This window comes from Podarcis cretensis (assembly GCF_951804945.1).
Source record: "Podarcis cretensis genome assembly, chromosome: 12".
NCBI lineage: Eukaryota > Metazoa > Chordata > Lepidosauria > Squamata > Lacertidae > Podarcis > Podarcis cretensis.
In genome coordinates this window covers 22,841,662-22,862,509 of record NC_137181.1, presented here as the reverse complement: position 1 = coordinate 22,862,509, position 20,848 = coordinate 22,841,662, and the positions used below count along the sequence as shown (strand labels likewise).

At 42.0% G+C, this 20,848-nt stretch overlaps 1 long non-coding RNA gene across 1 annotated transcript in view; it reads left to right on the top strand.

Moving 5' to 3' along the window:
* The window catches only part of LOC307199795, a 70,511-nt gene extending 53,560 nt beyond the window's left edge, over positions 1-16,951 (top strand). Inside the window, exon 5 of the long non-coding RNA XR_013832200.1 lies at positions 16,799-16,951. This is a non-coding gene — a long non-coding RNA (uncharacterized lncRNA). The remainder of the gene's footprint in view (positions 1-16,798) is intronic.
* The last annotated feature ends 3,897 nt before the right edge of the window (positions 16,952-20,848 follow it).

Genomic DNA, 20,848 nt, shown 5'->3' with positions numbered 1-20,848 from the left:
ACAAATTTTGATATGTCTTTCTGCCACTTCTTGAAACAGTCCATCTTGTCCAAAATCTGCAACGTCTGAAATAAAAACAGCATTCTAGGCAATACATTCATCTTAATAGTAGCAATTCGGCCTAACAAGGAAAGTTTCAACCTTGACCATATTTCCAGATCCTTCTTTACTTCTAACCAACTTTTTTCATAATTATCCTTAAATAAGTTCACATTCTTGGACGTTAAATTTATCCCCAGGTATTTTACCCTTTTTGTTATTTCCAAGCCTGTTTCATTCTGAAAACTCTCTCTTTCTTCCATTGTTAAATTTTTCTCCAACACTTTCGTTTTTTGTTTGTTCAATTTAAAACCTGCTACTCGACCAAATATTTCAATTAATTCTAATACTCTTTTAGTGCTAGTGTCTGGCTGTTGCAAGGTCAATACTAGGTCATCTGCAAATGCTCTTAGTTTGTAATGTCTAACTCCGACCTGAACTCCTTTAACCAACTGGTCCTTTCTAATCATATTTAACAAAACCTCCAGGACTGATATAAAAAGCAGAGGGGATATTGGGCATCCCTGCCGTGTACCTTTTTCTATGGATATTTCTTCTGTTACCACATTGTTTACAATTAACTTAGCTTTTTGTTTGGAATATATTGCACCTATACCGTTTTCAAAACCTTGGCCTACCCCCATCCCTTGGAGATTCTTTTTCATAAAAGTCCAACAGATATTGTCAAAGGCTTTCTCCGCGTCCACAAAAATCAAAACTGCCTTCCTGTTAATGTCAACGTCTAACAACTCCAAAATGTCTATAATGTTCCTCACATTGTCTGACATATGTCTCCCTGGGAGAAAGCCTGTTTGGTCCTTATGAATCTCCTCTATCAACACTCTTTTCAATCTTTTTGCCAAAATGTCTGCAAAAATTTTGTAATCCACATTAAGTAAAGATATAGGGCAGTAGTTTCTGACCTGGTTCTTCTCAGTCTCTGTCTTCGGTATAAGTGAGATGAAAGCCTCTTTCCACGATTCAGGTGCCTTTTTCCCCTTCAGAATTTCATTGCAAACTTCCTTCAGTGGTTGTATCAACCATTCTTTCAGCATTTTGTAATATTTAGCCGTCAGGCCATCTGGTCCTGGTGATTTTCCCAATTTCATATTTTGAATGGCACCCTCTATTTCTTGTTCTGTTATTTCCTCATTTAAAATCCTTTTACTTTGTTCTGAAATTTTTGGTAAACCGTATTTTCTGATGAATTCTTCTATTTCTTGTTCGTTAATTGGCCCTTGTGCATACAATTTCTTGAAAAAACTTTGAAAACAATTATTTATCTCATTAGGTTTGTGGATAATTTTCCCATCCATTTCTAGACTTGTCACGGTGTTCATTTTCTGGCTTTTTTTCAATTGCCATGACAGAAGTTTCCCACATTTATCCGCTGATTCAAAAGTTCTTTGTCTCATTTGCTTTATCTTCCATTCTATCTGTTGGTTCATGAGCTCCATGTATTGCATCTGATAAAACTTTATTTCTCTCAAAATCTCATGGGACTTTGGTTTGGACCTCAATTTCCTCTCTCCTTCTTTTATTTTTTCTAAGATTTTTTCTTTCCTCTCATTTTGTTTCTTCCTCTTTATAGAATTCTGTTGAATTAGGAAACCTCGCATCACGGCTTTGCTTGCGTCCCAAATTGTTCTTTTCTCCACTTCTGTTTTCCTATTTATCTCAAAATAGTCTTTTAATGTTTTAAGGGCCTTCTTATAAATCTCTTCATCTCTAAGTAGGGTGTCATTCATTCTCCATCTAAAGGATCCAGTTGTTGTTAGTTTCATCTCCATCTTCACAGCATTATGGTCGGAGCAAGTTTTTGGGCAGATTTCTACTTTTTTTGTTCTTGACGCCAGACTACTAGAAATCCAAATTTGGTCTATTCTTGTCCATGTCATTTTTGCCTCAGAGAAGAAAGTTCCCTCTCTCTCTAGAGGATTCCTTGTTCTCCATATATCAATCAAGTCCATAGTTTCAGTCATTTCAAAAAAAATCTTTGGTAGTCTCCCTTCTTTTGAAATCACTTGTCTCTGTGCTTTATCCATGTTTGTTGAGACAACTCCATTCATATCTCCCATCATTACGATTTTATAGTCTATAAAGTCGACTAGTGTCTCATGCAGCTTCTTGAAGAATTCGGCCTTCCCCTCATTTGGGGCATATACTCCAACAATCAAAATCTTTTCTCCTTGAATTTGTATTTCAATTGCCAGGTATCTTCCTTGTTCATCTTTAAATATCAATTTTGGAGCCAATTTTTCCTTTGCATAGATCACCACACCTCTTTTCTTCACTTTGTCTGATGAGATAAATTCTTGACCAAGCCTCTTATTTATCAATAATTTCCTGTGTATCCTGGCAATATGGGTTTCTTGCAGACATATTAAATCTAATTGTTCTCTCTTCAAAATGTGAAAAACTTGTCGTCTTTTCCGAGGAAGGTTCAAGCCGTTACAATTCCAGCTAAGAAGTTGCAGAGACATTTTGTGTTTAAGTACCTGTTCCTCCAACTGCTCCAAGCTTCTGTTCTTCCTCCGATGGTGGTGGTAAAAGTCCAAATGATAGATTTGCTATGTCAGGTGGTTCTTTCTCCTCTACAGTTCCTTTCTGCAGGTCCTCCGCGTATCTCTCCAGAAACTGTTCCTTGTCCTGAATTGTTTTTATTTTGATCTTCCTTCCTTTAAAGTTAAAGGACAATCCTTGTGGGAACTCCCATCTGAATGGTATAGTATTTTTCTTCAGCAGGTCAACTAAATTTTTGTAGAGGGTTCTCACCTCTAAAATGTACTTGGGAATGTCTTTAAAGATCTGTATTTGACTGTTTTGGATCAGCAATGACTTTTGATAATGTAGATTCAGTATTTTATCTCTTTCTTCCTTTGATCTCAGTGTAATTAGACAATCCCTTGGTTTCTTGTCCTGTCTCCTGCCCAGTCGAAAGGCTGTTGATATCTCAAATTCGTCTTCCTCGGCCCATTCCTCTTGCCAGAAAGATATAAAGTTCTCTGTAAGGAATTCCACAAGGTTGTCCCCTTCCCCTTCAGGAACCAGTCTTAGTTTTAGGTTTTTCTCTTTCCTCTGAAGTTCCAGTAAGGAGAGGGCTGCATCATGCTCATTCACTTTTTTAATGATAGGCCCAAACTTTTCCCTTGTCTCCTCAGCAGTATTTTTTGCATTTTCTGCAATCTTTCGTGTTTCAGAGCTCTCCTGAATTAATCTATTTATGGAATCTGTATTAGACGTTACGCTGGCTGTATTAACATCTAATCTTGCTGTCAACTCTGTCAATTTTTTGGAGTTCTCTGTCGACAGCTTTGTCAGTGCTTCCAGAGATTGATTTATTTTAAGGAGTGCCTGTGTCATAGGATCCATAGAAGCTGTTGCTGCTTTTTCCTGTGCAGCTGGTGCAGTTCCTGATATTGAACCCCTTTTCTTCTGAGATTGTTTTGCTTTAAGCCTTGTTACTATCTCTTCTGTTGGGCCACTCATATCCTCAAGGTCGTTCTCACAAAAATAGTTTCCAAGTGGAAAATCCCACTGTTACTTTTTCAATGCAACAATTTCACTTGAAACCCTCTAGAGGGAGCATTCAATTGTATCCAAATGGCAAGGAAAAACAAAGGAGCAAGAAAGTATAACAGTAGCCAGTGATTTCCAATGTCCAAACTGTAAACTCTCTGTCTTTCAATGTATCCAAGGTGCAGCAGGGTAATCTAAAGTCCAGTAACTTTGTTACAAACAAACCCCCACTTTAAAAAGTTTAAAATGACAGTTCACATCCCGGTGTCTTGTTTGGGCAGCCCGACCTGGGGGGTTTGGCAGTGGAAGGTCTTATTTTCCCAGTAATTTTCCAGCAGGATAACAATGTCCCAATCCCTTCCCCCCTTCTCCTGCCTGTCGGGGGGGAAGTTTAAGTCCGATGTCAGTTTGACAGCTTAAAAAAAAAAGAAAAATTTTTCCCTTCAAATGCAGCTTAGTTTTTCGTTGCTTTGTTTCTCATGCAGCTCCGGGGAGGCAGACTTCCTTAGTTTATGCCTTTCCCGTTTTCAGCCAAATTTCAAATTTTAGTGTCCCGTCAATCTCTCAGTCTTACTCACGGGTGTTGTAGTCAATTTTCAGTTACAGGAAGGAATCGGCGCTCTCCGTTCATGGCAACGCGGCTTCACTCCGCTAGCTGGGTGACGACTCTCAGCACCGCGCTTGCCCCGATGCCGCTCAGAAGCCTTTAAAAAGGCTCCTTCACAGTACCGGGGGGCGCAAAAGGTGCCCACCGAATCTCCTTTGTTCACAGGCTCCGCGCCTGTGATTTTAGGGGTCCCCCGCTCGCCGTAGCGGGTAAGACCCGAACTAGCGAAGCAGTCCTGCCTCGGAGCTCGAGGCTCGGACCGCCATTAAACGCTGGCGCCGACCGGAAGTCTCATGTGAGGGATCTTGGTAGGTTGGGTTATTCTTCAGAGGTGGGAAAAGAACAATGAACATTTACTTGCTCAAAGAATGTAGAAGTCACCATACATTTAAACAGGGCTTTTTTCTTTAAAAAATGTTTAGGGGTACTCTTATTTTGAATCAAGAAAATCATCATCTTATAGTTCAAATTGGGAAAAATAAATACAGTAAATGGACAAAAGTACAAAGATTCACAAAATGTTTAGGGGTGTGCATACCGCCAGAAAAAAGCACTGCATTTAAAGCACTTTGATACCATTTGATACACTCATAGATTCCCCCAAAGAGTTCAGGGAACTGTGCAGTTCATTAGGGGTCAGGGGAGACAACTTGAATGAAACATTGGTGGGGAGGGGGCACAGGTAAGCCCCAACCCCCCATAATCAATCACATGACATGGCACACACACACCATTTGAATGGCTATGCCCACCAACTTTGGGGGCCCTGGCCTCCTCAAAAAAATTTGGGGGGGAGCTGAAGGGACCTTGGCCTCTAGGAGTTGGCTCCTATGTTAGGGGTCCTGAAAGTTGTTAGGAGACCCTTATTCTCTTTCCAGAGCAACAATTCCAGAGTGGCGTCCTGCTTTATAGGGAATTTTGGGAATTGTAGCTCTAGGAGGGGAATAAGGGTCTCTTAAAATCTCTCAGCACCCTTAACAAACTATGGCTCCCAGCATTCTTTGGGGGAAGCCATGAGTGTTTAAATGGTGTCACTGTAGTTTAAATGTCTGGTGTGAATGTGGCCTATGTTGCCAGGGGAGAGGGAGGTGGTGGGTAAGGCTGTGCATCAATTTCTTGGCATTTCCCCTCCACCATTGATAAGGCAAGGCTAGGTGGTGTGCTGGCCCCCTGTGGAAAGTATAGCAAACAATATACTGTAATGCTATGCATGTCTATTCAGAAATAAGGTCTACACAGTTCAGCCGGGCTTACTCTGCAGCCTACGGCATAAGCAGGAAACTAAAATGTGGCTACCTCCTATGCATTATTTCAAAAAATGATCAATGGAGAAAATATACTTAGCAAAACGCAGTCACAAATCTAATACTGTATGGAGAGGACTTTCTATAAATTGGGGCCTTGACCAAAAAAGGCCCTCCCTCTGATCATCACATAGCTCATATCAGACAGGATGGATGGATCTAGAAGAGAGACTCTGGTGATGAATGCATCGTTCAGGAAAGCTTCTACGGCTTTTAGGATTTTAGGGTTGAGCAGCAACCCAGGCCAGTGTGATCCCAAGGTGTATGTGTATGTGTGTCAGTTGGGAGGGCAGAACTATCTGCATTACATTACCTCGCCTGAGTCCCTAAATGAGCCTGCTGTGCTCAGGTGCAGTGGAAGACGTTACCTCATCACCTATGTTGAAGAAAGATTCAGTTGTCAGTCAGGTTGGCTTTGGTACATGGAATTGAGAGAGGGATGCCATTTTGTCATTAACCTTGGGTAGAAAGTGTATGGGGCCATCCGTGGCACCAGCACTTTAATTTGCACGTGGGAACAGACTGGGAGGCAGCATTGTTCAAGGACTGGTGAACTGATGTTCTGCATAACTGGTAGTCCCAGGTAGCTAGTTGCTGTATTTGTTGGAAGTCGTCAAACAGCAGCATCTTTTCGGAGCCAAATTAGATTATGTGCATAAATGGAGAGCAGTTCAGATTAAGGGAAATGACCACTTGAAGGTTTTCCCAGGTTATCTGTCAAAACATGTCTCAACATTTCCACCTAGTGGTGGTGGGAAATGAAAATTTCCCTACATTACGGTGAACCTTTCAAGTCAGCAAATGATAGCTGGGGGATGCAAATAGAGACTTGTCCATGGATAAATGCATAGTTGAGTCACAGGCCAGCATGAGCTGGGCATTTCAAAAAGCAAGGTGGACCGCTGTAGGTTATGTTCAGAGGACACTCTGAGCCACTCATAATGTTGAATTACATTATAAAGCTCTCAGTGGAAAGAAAAACAGTGACATTAATCAGTCCTGAGCTACTGACTCCCTGTGAGGGTTTCACAACTCAAGACCTACCAAGCCAAACAGAGTCCATCAGCCATTAATTTCAGCCTGCAAGTACATGAGAGCTGATGTGTTTTTGCCATCCTAGGAAGGTTTCAAAAACAGATTTAGTATAGACATACGTACACTGAGTTGGTGGGCTGCATTTTGCTTGCTGGGTGACAAGTTGTGCAGGCCTGTGCTGAAGTCTTTTGCAATACCTCTCAAGGGTATCTCCTTCCCTCTAAGCAGAATCTCTTAACTTTCAAAGTGGCAGTTCTGGGACCATCTGACTCCATTATCTCTGTACCACAACAATGGCAAAATCCTGACCAGGAGTCACCCTTATCTGCTCTCCAGCTTGGCTGAACTCCATACTTTTGTCTTAATCACTGCTTGGCTGGGCTTCAGCAATTATCTTTTATGGTCCTTTTTAACCTTCACTGTCTAATCATTCGGCAGCGGCTGCTGCTCTGTATCACCTCCAAGAAGGTCTGTAGCTTGAGATGCACAACAAGATCCAGTTTTAAGAGCTTCCTCTTTCTGTTCCGATTGTAAATAATGCAAACTACTTCAAAGAATGGAAAGAATATATTTCTAAATTTATCTGGCAGGGGAAAAGCCAATAATTAAATTTAAAATGTTGATAGATACAAAAGGAAGAGGCTTTGCCCTGCCAGACCTGCAATTGCAGGCAGCTTGTTTGTGTTGGTTAAAGGAATGGATTGTATTGGACAGTGCAGACATTTTAGATTTGGAAGGTCATGACTTAAAATTCGGCTGGCATGCATGTCTTTGGTATGGGAAAGCAAAAATTTATAAGAGTTTTATGAACCACATTATCAGGAAGAATTTGGATAGAGTTTGGGAGAAATATAAAAATCTGCTAGAAAGAAAAAACACCCCATCGAAGCAATTACAATTAAGAGAGTTAATATGGACAGACAATGGGTGACTTACAGGGAATTGCTGGACTTTGCAGGGTGCGAACCCAGACTGGAACCTATGAAGAACTTAAGGAGCCAAGTTACGAACTGGTTACAATACCACCAGATATGTGATATGCTTATGGTAGACAAAATAAAAATAAAAATAAAAATGGAGTTTTGGACCAAAGCTCACAATGTGAAAAATAACTGTTACAAAATAACAGTTAAAGCATCAATGACACACTGGGCAATAGATATAGGACACATTATATACCTAAACCTCTGGAAGAAACTCTGAAAAAGTGACTTGAAATTTACCATGTGTTATTCTCTGAAAGAGAACTATTTGAAAATGATTCATAGATGGTATTTAACTCTGATTAGGCTTATTAAGATGTGTAAAGCAGAATGAGATATGTGTTGGAAGTGTAAAGAAATGGGATAACTTCTTACATATGTGGTGGATATGTAGAAAGGTAAAAGAATATTGGGAAATGATTTATAATGAGTTGAAAAAAATGTTTAAATTTACCTTCCAAAAAAGCAACAACCAGAGTCTTTTTTGTTGGGACTAACGCAGACAGAAATCCCCAGGTGTCAGAAAAGTTTATTTATGTATGCAACAACAGCGGCCCGTGTTCTGTTAGCCCCAAAATGGAAAGTGAGCAAGGTCCCATGTAAAGAGGATTGGCAGCTTAAGATGTTAGAATATGCAGCACTTGCAGGCTTAACACACAGAATAAGAAAGAAACAAGAACGTATATTTAAAGAAGAGTGGAAAATATTTATTGAATATATAGAAAATAATTGTACACAGCTGAAAATGCTGGCAGTGTTAAGATAAACTCAACAGAGTAAACAATATGTGATTGATGTAGAAGTGGAAAATTGATTTGAATGTTTAGAGTAAAATATGCAGGAATGTATTATATGTAATATGAACCATGGAAGGAGAAAAATGGAAGTCATTGGATATTTTAAAGTTTGTAAAATGTTTATTTTGAAATGTAAAAAACTGAAAACTTATATATATATATATATATATATGTTTGTGTGTGTGTGTGTGTGTGAACTTCCTCTTTCTGTTTTGCAGAACCACCTACCGTCCTGAGCTGTTTCCTCTATAGGAAAATAACGTACTCAATTAACCTCAAGATGACTTCATCTAATGCTATTCATGGTGACCCATTATTATTGCTCTTGATCATAGAGTAGCACCGGCCCTATATATTTAGAATATTTTCTGAGATTTAATTTGCTGGTACATATTAATACATTGCCCAGTGCTATTAAATACAGCGTTGGATCCAGACATAGTCATATTTGGAGTAGACCAATGGCAATCAAGACAGTCACTGGGTGTACTCCAATGGCTCAGATATACTGTTGTTTAACGTGGGTGATAAGCTTCCTGTACCTCCATTAATTCTCCATTGTCCACATGGTGTTCTCCTCCAAGTCACTGCCTTCCCACCATTTCCCCTCACTTGGTCTGGATTTTCTCATACTCTCCCCTTTTTGGAAGTATCTCTGATATGAAATAATCCAGTCTGAGTGTCGGACTTGCGTTTGACCGAGCGACTCTTCCAGTCGAGTCCTCCAACATGATTAACAACCTGAGCCTTTGATGAGACTCCAAGCACGTTTCCCCATTACGCAGAGTATTCAGCACGCAGGGAAAGGAGCCGAGATAATATGAGCTACTCGCAAAGAGTTTTATTTCTAGTTACGCAGACAGAGTTACATGCTCTCTCTGTGAAAGCAAAGAGCAACTGAAAAACAAAGGAACAGGAAACCAGTAACCTCACATCCGTCTCCTGTCTTCCGTGAGACTTCCAACAGCCTGGAATGTATCTGGAATGCAAAACAGAGTCTTGTGACTCCAAGAGCACTGCACAGTGGCAACACACAGAAACCTAGCACTGAGAAGAGTGGGAAGTTGTGATTTGGAGGAGAATGTCATATGGACAATGGAGAATTAATGGAGGTACAGGGAACTTATAATCCACATTAAACAACAGTGTGGATGAACTTTTTGTATGACTAAGTCTGGATCAGACCAGTAGTATGCATAAGGCACATTAACCAGCAATCATTTATCTTTCTTTGTCTCTTGGGGGGTGGCATATGTAGGTTCTCCAGTGCTACAATCCCAGAGCCAGGATGTTTACAGCTGTTTACAGCTGGCTGTTGATTATGAGGTCTGTGGCCATCTGATTCTACTGAGGAGGTCCATTCAGTAGCCTGCCAGATTCACAGGTCCTTATGCCTTGCCACATGGATTTCAGTCTTTTCTCTATCATGGCTTCACTGGAACCCGTGGCAAAGTCATTCCCTCTCACATTTATCTATAAAATGGGAGTATTGACTTACCCCAGAGGGTGTTTTATATGTGCGTAAAGCAAAATAAGGATTTAAGAAGCCCTTACCAATCGACATTGCTTTATAGATGATAAATGACAGTACAGTAACTTAAAACCTGCAGTGATAACTCTCTATGATAATCTTTAATGAGCAGAAGTTTTCTGCAAACATGGAGTGTGAGCCTGAACTTCTTATTTTTTTTAGAGGTTCATAAATATAAAACGTTTGCAAGCCCTTAGCATAAAAATCTTCTTCAATTTCAATCTGAGGTTTTGTGGCATATGGTGTTCATTAAATGAACATAAAACCTGCATCAATAGAAGCCTACTGTGCTCTGCAAAACAAAAACTGAACGGCTTGCAACGGCAGCTGAAGTTGTTTTACCTCTAAACCAGCACAAATCTAATTTTTAGTGCTTGCTTTAGTACAAAGTGGGATGTTCCAGCTGACGTGGGCAGTGATAGAGATACAGGAAGACTGGGGTGTTGAGACTGTAGCTATTTCTATAACATATTATATGACATGTGCATATGTATGGAATGGGAGGTGCGGAAAAGGCAAGTGGCAGGAATTTGTAGCAATTTGACCCTCATTTATACAAATGTATATGGCTGCAACAGGCAGAAACAGTATTGTAAGAGAAGGCAAGGGATTCAAACATGTCCAACTGGGTTACCAGGAATCACAGCAAGATGTGATGGGAGTTCTGCTTTGTTTTCTACATCAGCAGGGGCATGGAGTAAGAGAGCCTTGAGGTCCAATCCAAATTTTATGTGAGTCCATGATAAAGTTGAAAGAGCAGAAAAGATGGAATGCAACAGAGGTCTTAACAGTGGAGATAAAAGAAAGAGGACACAGCTGCCTGTCAGGAGCGAGAGTCAGGAGAAGGTCAGCAACAAAAAAACCCCACTGGTGTTAGTGAAGTTAACTCTGCATTCAAGGAAACCAAAACAGTGCAGGTCTAGTGATCACAGCAACTCTTTCCAGTAGGTCTTGCCCCAATGAGGAAGTTGCAAGGACTGAAGGTCCCTACCTTCCCACCGCACTCTAAGGCTCCTCCCTTGGTTGCTCTGCCAGCAGCCTAAGGCTCTGTCATCTTGTCTCTCGTTGTTTTGCCCTCTTCCCTTCTCTGCATGTTCTGGGAGACCAGGGGAAGGGGAGCTGGTTGCAGCAGGAGGGGGAGACTCCCTGGATTCTTCTGCAGTCTGCCTCTGCTCTGCCTCTTGACCCCTCTTTTCTTCTGCCTCTGATTCTGGACTGCTGTCTGCCCCAGCCCCTTACTGCTCACTAAACCCTGTTGCCTCTTCAGCCTCTGACCCCTCGTCCTTGTTCCACCACCAATCCCCTGGATATGAGTCTTTTTCCCTTGGGAGTTTTCCAGGTGATGTCTCCCACAACTCCTCTGCAGCCAGCCAGCCCATATACTCTGTGCCACCTTATTGGAGAAACGAGCCTTTGGTTTGTTTTAGCTGCACAATAGCACTACCACTTCTAGTGGTCAGAGTGGGTATTACAGCTACATGCTCAGCAAGGAACTTATAGAACAATTGTCCAATAGGGTTTTACCTGAGAATATCAAGCTGTTGATTCATGTCTGGTTTCTTAGTCTGAGCTACTTAGAAGGAGCTGCTTCTAATTTCTCTGTGTGGTCACTAACCATAACAAAACATTAGGGAGAGGGGAGTATGTGCGCATATCTTAATCTTGTTGAGGACCTCGGCAAAAATGTTTGCCAGTTGCTAGTTGTAAATTCTAAACTGCTAATACTATGATACAGCCAAGCATCTAGTGCAGCTAATAATTATTCACAATTGAGTTATTAAACATGCAGGTCACCAGCAGAAGTTAATGTATGCATTTAGCAAAACATGCCATTTCTTGATATGCCTAGTTTGCAATGCTTATTAATTTGATAATAGCACAGGAGTCTCCTTCTTATCTACTCACTGCCAATTTGCTGGGAGATAAAAGTGCCGGGATTTCCTTTGAAGTAAATGTTAATTGTATGTATGTAAAGTGGGCACCTGTAATCTTTACAATTACCCCACATAACTAGCACTTTATTGGTGTTTGAAATACTTCATTCACATTTCTTATGCTACGTAAAAGGGAAATAGCTAAGAATCGCCCCTTTAATTAATTTAAGGTGTCAGTGAATGCATTATGTGGAATAATTTAGTTTTAACCCATATAAATATATACAGTGGTACCTCAGGTTACATACGCTTCAGGTTACAGCCTCTGCTAACCCAGAAATACTGCTTCAGGTTAAGAACTTTGCTTCAGGATGAGAACAGAAATTGTGCTCTGGCGGCGTGGCAGCAGCAGGAGGCCCCGTTAGCTAAAGTGGTGCTTCAGGTTAAGAACAGTTTCAGGTTAAGAACAGACCTCCGGAAGGAATTAAGTACTTAACCCAAGGTACCACTGTACATGTGAATGCCAATGCATATAATTTTATATAAACTTTAAAAAACAAGACATATATACTCAGTTTGTGGCTAACATGATTTTGCTTTCCCATACCTTTCTCATGCCTCTTAAAAAATGCATAGAATATGAAAAATGGTACTAATAGCAATCACAGTTCACTGTGTGCAGGAGTAGCCAAAAAGGCACCACTCAGGCACCAGAGGGAGACATCATCAATCAGACATGGGACAACCGTGAAGTTTGCAGGTGCACAAAAAAACTTTACCTTCCAGTTCGCCTCCCCACATGTGACCTAGAAGGAAAGCAGCAAGTTGGAGAGAGTGAGGGAGAGCAATGTCAGAGAGCAATGTTTAATGTCTGTTTGAATCCAAGGCTGCAGCTATGGAAGAAGCAAGGCCCTCTTGAGGTGTTGATGCTTTGAACCCCTCCATCGAAGGCTCAGGTTGGATATATGTGTAAATAAACCATATATACTAAAGACACCACAGTCTTTTCTGTGCTTCCTTCCCAAAAAGGAAACACAAACTGTGGGTAAGGGCCTAGAACCCCTGGAATCTTGCACCACTTGGTGTGCGACACTATGCAAAACTGTGTGCATATGTGTTCATATGCTTTTTTTTCTGGGGAGGGGGCCCATAGCTTTCATTAGATTCTCAATAGGGTCTGTGACCACAAAAAGGTTCAGAACCACTGCTTTACCTGTATTCCTCAGTCTTCCTATACAAAATAAATGTGGCATTCCAGCTTTCCCCTTTACAACCAACCAGATACTTCTACTGATAGTAGATACACCCACTAATCGAAAATGGAATTGGAACCCATTAACCAACACAATGGTATTGCTGTCACTATTCGCTCCTGGCCAGAAAACAGAGGCACTGATGGCACTGGTGATTTCATCTCCAGTTGAAGTACTTTATATGAATTTTGCTTCCACTGTGGACTCCAGGAATTCTGGGTATGTTGTTGATCTCCCTCCCTTCCATTCTGTTAAGCTGTAGTACGCTTTGAGTGATTGATTAGCAAAATGTGCTAATCATTTTGATTAGCAAATAATTACATGCAAAACTAATGCAGCTAATCTCCTTGGCAGTAATTAGTGGAGGCGGTGCAGAAATTGCTTTAGCTACTACAGAAAAAAGAAAGAAAGAAAGAGTAAACTTAAGATTTTAGTTGCTAAAAGCCAGAAAATATTATGTGAAACTGAAAGACTTATTAAAAGATGCATCTTCTTGAAATATGGCATACAGGAAGAAAAGTGACTGCTACTGAACACACTTTCATTTTAAATGTTATATTTAAAATGGAGAGATGCTTTGCTCCAGCAACACACTTGGTAATTGTTTGTGATACCAAGATGTATAGTACATGAAGAATTTGGAGCTCTTGGTTTAGTTAGGAATCACTTGAAGACATCAATAAACTAGTCAAATAGAGAGTGAAGTTACCTTTGCTTTGTGTTCTGCTGCTTTCATTTCTCTTTTGTGCATTTAACCTTGTGGACCTCAGAGGCTGTGGTTTCAGGTACTTCGTTGTTGTTTAGTCGCCTTAGTCATGTCCGACTCTCCGTGACCCCATGAACTGGAGCATGCCTTGGAAATTTATTCTCAAAGATTCTCCTTCTTAATGTCCATGGAGTTTTCATGGCAAAAATACTGGAGTGGGTTGCCAGTTCCTTCTCCAGGCGGATCACATTTAGTCTAAACTCTCGGCTATGACGTGTCCGTCTTGGGTGGCCCTGCACAGCATAGCTCAGAGCTTCTTGGAGTTATTCCATCTCCTTCGCCACGACAAGGCAGTGATCCATGAAGGGGTTCAGGCACTTAGCACCTCCCAATTAAGCATTGATTAGATCTGAAGAAAGGGAGTGGGACCTCCGCCCCACAGGGGTGACCCCTTTCCTCAGTAGTGCACTTCAGTCTCCATCTTTCATTTATTATTTATCTTTACTTTAGCTTCATCAATCATTTATTATTACATTTATATCCTGCTCTTCCTCCAAAGGAGCCCAGGGCAGCAACCGTGTCAACACCAAAACAATGCAATTAAAATTGCTTTTAAAAAATTAAAAGCAAAACGCTAAAAGCAATTAAAAAACAGTTTAGAAACTCTGAAAGCAATAATCTGCTCTCAAAACTAATAATCTCAGGGTTGCCAGGGGCAGGTTTTTCAGCTATCAGGGTTGCCAGGGGCAGGTTTTTCAGCTATCAAATAACAGGGTAAACAAGGATGTTTTAAAATTCCTCCTAAAAGTTAATAACGAAGGAGACTGATGCACCTCATAAGGGGGACATTCAATAAACCGGGAACTACGACGAAGAAGGTGCTCAGCCTGGCTTGCTGCCGGCCCTCCTGTTAACACAGGACCTTGGTTAGTCACACATGTGCACACATGCACACACAGGCATATAAAACAGACTGAAGCAGGGTTTCTAAAACCTTTGGCCTACAGGCACTGCGCTATAGCATAGGAATGTTGCCCTTTTCACGAATAACAGGGCTGGACACAAATCACAGTTAAGGGCTAAAAATAAAGCTTGCATATATTACAAAATAAAGGTAAAGGTAAAGGTACCCCTGCCCGTACGGGCCAGTCATGTCCGACTCTGGGGTTGCGCGCTCATCTCGCTTAAGAGGCCGGGGGCCAGCGCTGTCCGAAGATACTTCCGGGTCACGTGGCCAGCGTGACAAGCTGCATCTGGTGAGCCAGCGCAGCACACGGAAACGCCGTTTACCTTCCCGCTAGTAAGCGGTCCCTATTTATCTACTTGCACCCGGGGGTGCTTTCGAACTGCTAGGTTGGCAGGCGCTAGGACCGAACAACGGGAGCGCACCCCGCCGCGGGGATTTGAACCGCCGACCTGATGATCGGCAAGTCCTAGGCGCTGAGGTTTTACCCACAGCGCCACCCGCGTCCCTATATTACAAAATAGAAAACAATTAATAAGGAAGAAAAGTGTGTTAATGCAGTATGCAATTGCTACACACAGCTATTTTAATACTGCTCTTGTGGAAAGTGATGGGGACTGATTTTATTTATTTATTTTTATAATTATTTATGGTTATCTATTGTGTTATACTGTAGAAATAGCACCGGGTACTGTGCTGTTTTTCTAGAAAAAGAGGTGCTGGAACTCAACATGAACGCCTCCCTTGTTCTCTTATAAAGGCAATGACGCCCACCCAAGAGGTGCCAGAACTGAGTTCCGATGAATTCTGGCTAAAAAAAGAGAAAGGTCGGACTGCGTAGGAATTGCAGGAAACAGATTTGCATTCCAAGCAAATGGATTTTGCTCAGGAGTATTAATTTCTATTGAATTTAATTAGGTACCCTGTGGGCCTTATTTGGTCAAATTTATCTAACTCACCCTTGGAATTGAACAGATATTTTAAAGAGAATAATAATACATTTGATAGCGAAATATTTGTTTTGAACAGTGCTGCATATTGATGTTCACATACTTGTATTGACCTAATTTGCTATAGCTCTCTGATTAGCATAATCTGAGTGAACAAGGCAATCAGACCCAGGGCTTAAATACACATCTATGCACGATGATGAAAGACAAAATGCGTACATTCTACAAATCATAGATAAACAGTTTAAAAGTCCCGTCACTACTCCTATCAGCCACCTGCTTATATATACATATGTGTGTGTGTGTGTGTGTTTATAAAATACAGTGGTACCTAGGGTTACATACGCTTCAGGTTACACACTCCGCTAATCCAGAAATAGTGCTTCAGGTTAAGAACTTTGCTTCAGGATAAGAACAGAAATCGGGCCCTGGCGACGCGGCAGCAGCAGGAGGCCCCATTAGCTAAAGTGGTGCTTCAGGTTAAGAACAGTTTCAGGTTAAGAACGGACCTCTGGAACGAATTAAGTACTTAACCTGAGGTACCACTGTACATAACTTACAAAATATATTATATGCAAGTGAGGTATCTAATCAAAGGCAGCGTTGCTACTCTTAATACCATAAGATGAGCTTGCTGGGTCAGGCTCATGGTCCATTCCAACATCCTGCTCTCACAGTGGCGAATCAGATCCCTCTGGAACACCCGCAATCAGGATCCGAACTCAAGAGCCCTCTCCCTTCCTGTGGTTTCAAGCAACTAGGATTCAGAAGCATTATTGCCTCCAACTGCAGAGGCAGAGCATAGTCAACATGGTTAGTAGTCATCAAGAGCCTTCTCCTTCATGAATTTGTCTAATCCTCTTTTAAAGCCACCTCTGCCTCCTGTGGGAGTGAGTTCTATAGTTCAACTATGCGGTGTGTGAAGAAGTCCCTTTATCTATCGCGAATCTTTCAACTTGTTATGGGAGGGACAGACTTTTCTCTATCCACTTCCTCCATGCCAAGCATAATTCTATAGATTTATATCATGTCACTCTTTCTTGCTTTTTCTCTAAAGCAGGCATAGGCAAACTCGGCCCTCCAGATGTTTTGGGACTACAGTTCCCATCATCCCTGACCACTGGTCCTGTTAGCTAGGGATCATGGGAGTTGTAGTCCCAAAACAGCTGGAGGGTTGAGTTTGCCTATGCCTGCTCTAAACTAAAAAGTCACAGATGTTGTAACTCTTTTTCACAGGGGAGTCCTTGCATCCCCTCGATCATTTTCATTGCCTTTTTCTGAACCTTTTCCAACTCTACAACATCCTTTTTTAGGTGAGACAACCAGAACTGTATACAGCATTCCAAATGTTATCACACCATAGATTTGGATAATGGCATTATTACTCTTGCTAAAGTCCTCCAACTTCTCCTTTTAACTATGGATCGCTTTGACGACTCTCGTTTTAGATACCCATGAAAAAGAGGACATGCCCTGGAAAAAGAGGACATATGGCAACCCTGTATGCTGGCTACAGCTACAGTATAAAAAAATAGAGATTATTATTAGCACTCCTGAGCACTCTTTCTTTCTTTTTTTTTTACTGCAGTCTGATATACACTTATGTGACTTACTTCTAAGTAGACATGCATAGGGTTGTTCAAGTATTGTGTTGAACCTCAAGGTGCATTTGCGTTATTGGTTATAATAAATATTTGATCTATGATAGAGCGTATTTTTAAAGCTTTTCCCTAACAATTTAGATATGAGACTGAAATTGCAAAATGAGAACTAAACCTCTTAGGCTACAATCCTAAACAGTACAAGCCCCAATACCAGTTTTCCCAGGAAAGAGGGGCAATTTACATGTAAATAAATTGAATATTTATGTATACTACACAGCATTGGAAAGCTAGAACTGAAATAGCATTGTCAATAGTATGCAGGTGGAAGCCTTATATAAAAGGCACAGATACAGTTGAAAGGCTCATTAATGCTGAATGTGGTCCTTGATGCTTATTTAGCCATAACTTATTGCCAGTGTTTGTTTTAATAAGCACTTTAGGCAACTAATGGCTGATGGCTCACTCCAGTTGGAATCTCTTTTCCTGTTAATGTATCTGTTAACTAAACATCAGGCTTTCATTTTATTTATGTTTAAATCTCCATCCATCTTCCAGTTAGGTGATTTGCAAGCTTTGTGTCTTCAAGGCACCTTAGGAACACCAGTTCCCCTGCTGAGGAAACCCTGTGTGTTTGCAGAGGACAAATTGGGCATGCAACAAAATGTTGTAATGTGAATTTCAGCCAGCCATATCCTCTCCCAGGTTAATCCATTTCACTCCCTTGGGTTTACTATCCCTCCCATACTACAATCAGTTGGTATTCCATGTTGGGACGTTGGGTGTATGTTTCTTGGAAGCTCATTCAAATGATTAAACTCAGCCATTTGGTGGAGTTGTCTTTATTAGGCTAACCCCAGCATGCACCATTATACATATACACACTATTTATGTTACAAGTAGTCTTCTCTCTCTGAGCCCAGAGAGGGTTCTTTGCTAAAAGGTCCTTGCTGTGTTAAAGTTCATAGCCAAGTCCTAAGTTCAGTTGCTTCAAAGTGCTGCAACTGACAGAGCTCTCTGAGTTCTAAAGTCTGGCAATGTTCCAATTTATTCCTCAGGCGATCTCTTCAAAAAAGTATTCTCTCAAATCCACAGTTCCAACAGATAGCTTTAAACAATTCCTGCAATCTCCTACCGTGACCCACACAGTATGTTGTAGCCTGACACACAAAGTTACTTGCCGGATCTGCCCAGTAACACAGACAAGAGAGTCACAAAATATCTGCAGGTGCATTGTGAGGAATCAGTCATCTCTGCTGGCTCACGGAGAATTAAACCTGTTAACTGCATTCCTTAACACCCATGCCCACTGAGCATGCTCAGTCCACATTAGGCTGTTTCGGGTCCCTCTTCCTTCTCCTGCATGAAGTTGCCTGTGTACTGAGGTCAATGTTGGAGGTCCTGCTCCTGGTTCCTCCCCTTTTGAAGATAGTCTGTGACAGTAGAAGCCGTGCAGGCAGGCTGGTGCTGCTCACGTGGTTTCCCAACACCATGTATCACTGCTGGTTTCCGAGAAAGAGAGGGGGAGGCAGAGGCGGAGCTGTGTACCCGGGGAGGCGAGGCCATGGGGGCAGGGCCAGCATCCTGGCGGGGGGGCAGTGTCCCGGGGGGCGCTGCCCACAGTGAGCATCCAAGGGGGGTGCCACCTGTGGCAAGTGTCCCAGGAGACAAGATGCCCATGGGTGTGGAGCGAGCCGCCCATGGTGGGATGCTTCCTGGGCAGGGGAGAGAGGGAGCTGTGCTGCTTTGCAAGCAGCCTTCCTCCCTTCCCCCTTCCTTTTGACAGCTTGGGGGAGGCTTCTTCCCCCGGGAAGCAGCCCGGGAGTGGGGGGCAACGGCACGCTGCCCACCCGCAACTCCCAAGCCTCCCCCGAGCTGTCAAAACGAAGGGGGAATTGGGGAAGGCTCCGCCAAGGCAGTGCAGCTCCGCACCTTCCCCCAGGGGCTCAGGATAGGCTTGGAAGTTGCAGGCGGTGCGCCGAATGTCACCCCGTCAGTGAATACACCTGGGGCGGACTGCCCCATCACCCCCCTTCCTTCGCCCCTGGGGGAGGCACAAGGCAGCGGGGAGACTGGTGTGGTGCAAGTACAGTAGTGGACCCATTCTGATGCTCCAAACAGTACACTTGCATTGGATAGAGCTCCACACTTAGTCACTGGCAGCAGTGGAGATTACAGAGATTCATTGCAGCCATATAGTGAAATTAGGCAGGACCATCTTGAATGCGTAAAAGACATCAAAGTATGGACATTCAGAACATAACAGTCACTTACAAACAACCAGCTAGAAAGGGGTGTGTGTGTGTCTGTGTGTTCTTCACATGAAAGTGTCCTTGCATCAATCATTAGCATGTGTCTGGAGAGATGTAAACATGTAGAAATCAATGCCCTTTAATTTCCATTGCCTTCTCTAAGTCGGAAATCAAAGAGAGCCATAAGAATTTGGGCATTTTAATTCAGAAAGAAGGCAGGCAATGGCCAGAGGACATGAGAAATGCACAATTTTTTACTTGGTGTGGAGAGTATGCCTAGAAAGGCATTTCCCTCCCTCTCTCATAATACCGAAACCCAACGAGTTCATCCAAGGAAGCAGAATGTGGGAGTCAGATTCAGAACAATCAAGAGGAAGTACTTATTCACGGAGCACATAGTTAAGCTATAGAGTTTAGTATCACAAAACATAGTGATGGCCACCAATTTAGTTAACTTTAATAGGAGATTAGGCAAATTCAAGGAGGGTAAGACTATGATAGTTTTAAATGACATCCAGGATTGATATGCGAAGCGCTTCTGAAAATTGAAGCAGATTTTCTTGTCTTTTTTTAAGGTTATATGTCAAGGAGAAGAAGAGTCCTTGCATTATTTCTCTAGTTCGTTATGCTCCTGTAGCAATTAATAGCCTTCGCTGTGCTACCATATGAAAGAATAAAGCAGCATTTTGTCATTTATGCCACAAAGTCAACTCTCCTTAAAACATTGTCAGGGACATTACACTCCCTGTGGATATTTACTCATCCCTTGGCTCCTCTTCTTCCTTCTACCACCCGAAACAATTACCGTTGCCATTTCTAAGCGCATTAATACTGCTCTCTCCCTGCCTGCTTCTTTCAAATGGTAGGGCATTGGAAGAGGTCAGTTCCCTGATTGACTCTCTGCTGGTGAAACAGAAATGTCAGAATTGTAAAAATGTCTTGAGCTCAATCAAATGTTCATTAGCATGTCAAATGCTCCCTTTAATTAAACAAAACCCCTGTCTGGGCTGCCTCAAGAGGAGGGATGCACGCTGAAATCAGAAAAGAAATGTGACCTTATATAAAAACATTATGTGCCAATTCTTCTACCAGCAAATGAATGGCCCACTGCAGGACACAGCACCAAGTTGCAGGTGGCTTCCAAACCCTTGGCATCGTTTTCCTACCTCTGGATCAAAAAGCTTGAAGTCGTTTAAAAATTAAACTTAGTTTTGATCTGTAAACACAGACCTCTAAATGTTCTAACAATTACCTGTTAGACTCTCTCAGATTACGAAAGTGAGTTGGGTCCAGACAGGTGTAATGTTTGCAGGTGCGTCACTGATGTGCATTCGTGGTGGATTTATACTGGATCGTCCACACATCATTCTGCTCTATCAGTTGGTCTGCAGCTCTTCCCCAATGTTAAAGCATCTTTGCCTGTGGGAGGGGCA